This window comes from Schistocerca piceifrons, unplaced genomic scaffold (genome assembly GCF_021461385.2).
Source record: "Schistocerca piceifrons isolate TAMUIC-IGC-003096 unplaced genomic scaffold, iqSchPice1.1 HiC_scaffold_939, whole genome shotgun sequence".
NCBI classification, from domain to species: domain Eukaryota; kingdom Metazoa; phylum Arthropoda; class Insecta; order Orthoptera; family Acrididae; genus Schistocerca; species Schistocerca piceifrons.
Window position 1 is genome coordinate 255001 of NW_025729211.1, and position 2500 is coordinate 257500.

General features: G+C 57.8%; 1 non-coding gene across 1 annotated transcript in view; it reads left to right on the forward strand.

Moving 5' to 3' along the window:
• The first annotated feature begins 1849 nt into the window (after positions 1 to 1849).
• Positions 1850 to 2500, forward strand: part of LOC124772444 — a 1909-nt gene continuing 1258 nt past the window's right edge. The window contains exon 1 of the ribosomal RNA XR_007014030.1: positions 1850 to 2500. This exon is cut by the window's right edge and continues 1258 nt beyond it. This is a non-coding gene — a ribosomal RNA (small subunit ribosomal RNA).

Below are 2500 nucleotides of genomic sequence, written 5' to 3' on the forward strand. Positions count from 1 at the left end.
ACCCACGTCGTGCCTTAACCTAACCCACGTTGTCGCCTAACGTAACCCACGTTGTCGCCTAAACCTGCTCTGTAATTGTTATACGACTCGTTCAATTAGTGTAGTGTTGCCCACCCGCAACCCTCGCAATATAGTTCGCTACTCGCACTCCCCGCTCCCCTGTGTATCGCTTCATGTTAAACACCTTGCAAGTCTTGCTCACTTTCCACATGCTCCTGCTGTACACTGTAATGTGGATGGCAGCAGGACGTACATGCCGCCCCTCCCCACGTCCCCACCTTGCCCCCTGCCTTCGCAAGCTGGTTGGTGAGAACTTTGCATGTTCAATGCCCTCCGCATGCGACGTACTCAGGCTACGTTGTGGTGCGGCCTGTGTCAACTGTCCGCTAATGTCGTACGCGTAAACCACAATCTGTACTGCACATTCGTCCTTATGTACTGAATGATACATCGTGGCACATGTGTGACCGTACAACGACTGCGCCCAAAAACGGCGGACCATACAGTGCAAATATTGTGCACGCAGCTACGTGTCGTCTCCCTATGAGAGCTGGATTGCAGTGTGGTACGCCATAGAGACGTGTGGGAGGAACGGACGCCGTGGATGGCGATCAGCATGAGCTGTCTGTTGATGTATTCGGACCTAGTCGTCTCTCCTCACACACCGTGATGGCATGGTGCACCGCGTTCCATATCTGCGACATGCTACAGAGGCCGGTTGACAGTCGTTCGAGCAATGGACATCGCATACGTACGGGGGCCACCTTCCACGTATTGTCTAGGCGTGCACATTTTGTTGCGTGTATGTGGGCAGACGTAGTGTGGCGTGACACCTGACACAGGCATGCAATAATCGTGGAAGTTGCAAATGGCGATGGACGCCTGCGTTTTCTGGTGAAGTTACGCAAATGAACAAATGGTAACCTGTTGTGGTGCGGTTGTTCTCGCTAGGGGTGAATCGGTGATGGCGACGATAGGTTGAGGTACTAACCGGTTGTTCCAGCGATACCCACCATGCCGACGAAACTGAACGGCATCTGGGTGTGAAGCGATACGCGGCGGTGGCTGGGTGGGACCGTCCCCGGCCGGTGAGGGGGCGCCTCCCGGCGTGCTGGCCGCGCGGTGCGTGGGCGCACGCGCTACAGCCGGCTGGTGGGGGCGGCCAGTGGCAGGCGCGCCGGCCGACGGACGCGGCAGGCGTCGCAGCTGCGCGCCGGCGCACCCTGCGCGCGGCGCCGTGCGGCCAAAGTAGGTCCTCGCGGGCCCGGTGCGAAGCGCGGTGGACATCTTCAGTGTGCTGGTCCGATTGAGGACTGTGTGCGTTGAGGATGCGCTGCCGCCCGGCGCTCGGCGCCGCGACGCCGTCTGCTGCTCGGTCGCCCCAGCGGTTCTCGCTGGTGGTTTGTATCGCAGCTGTGCGGATGTGTTGGCGCGTGCGCTGTGCTGGGAGAGTTCGCTTCGGCACCCAAGTGGGGCTTTTGTCCTTCTGTGGCGCTGGCGTTGGAGCTGCCGGTCACCGTAGGTGGCGCGTGTTGTCTCCCGCCGGCAATGCCACGACAGCACGCTCCCGGGCCTCTGTCGGCAGCGGCAAGCTCAGTTGGGAGCACGGGTGGTCGCACCGAAAGCGTCTACTCGCCTAACTCCGGGCGATTGCGCCTCTCTCGAACCCGACCAAGTACTTGGGACGGCGCTGCGCGCCGCCGGGACCTGAGAGGGTTTCGAGGTGTATTGTGCAGGGGAGCTCAGCCTCCTCCTGTTTGCAGAATGATTGAGCGGACGCTTGCGTGTTCGCGCGGGCCCCCGGGACACACTCCCGGGCGGCCGGCTGCTCAGCTCTAGTTGACGCAGCTCCCTGGTTGATCCTGCCAGTAGTCATATGCTTGTCTCAAAGATTAAGCCATGCATGTCTCAGTACAAGCCGCATTAAGGTGAAACCGCGAATGGCTCATTAAATCAGTTATGGTTCCTTAGATCGTACCCACGTTACTTGGATAACTGTGGTAATTCTAGAGCTAATACATGCAAACAGAGTCCCGACCAGAGATGGAAGGGACGCTTTTATTAGATCAAAACCAATCGGTCGGCTCGTCCGGTCCGTTTGCCTTGGTGACTCTGAATAACTTTGGGCTGATCGCACGGTCCTCGTACCGGCGACGCATCTTTCAAATGTCTGCCTTATCAACTGTCGATGGTAGGTTCTGCGCCTACCATGGTTGTAACGGGTAACGGGGAATCAGGGTTCGATTCCGGAGAGGGAGCCTGAGAAACGGCTACCACATCCAAGGAAGGCAGCAGGCGCGCAAATTACCCACTCCCGGCACGGGGAGGTAGTGACGAAAAATAACGATACGGGACTCATCCGAGGCCCCGTAATCGGAATGAGTACACTTTAAATCCTTTAACGAGTATCTATTGGAGGGCAAGTCTGGTGCCAGCAGCCGCGGTAATTCCAGCTCCAATAGCGTATATTAAAGTTGTTGCGGTTAAAAAGCTCGTAGTT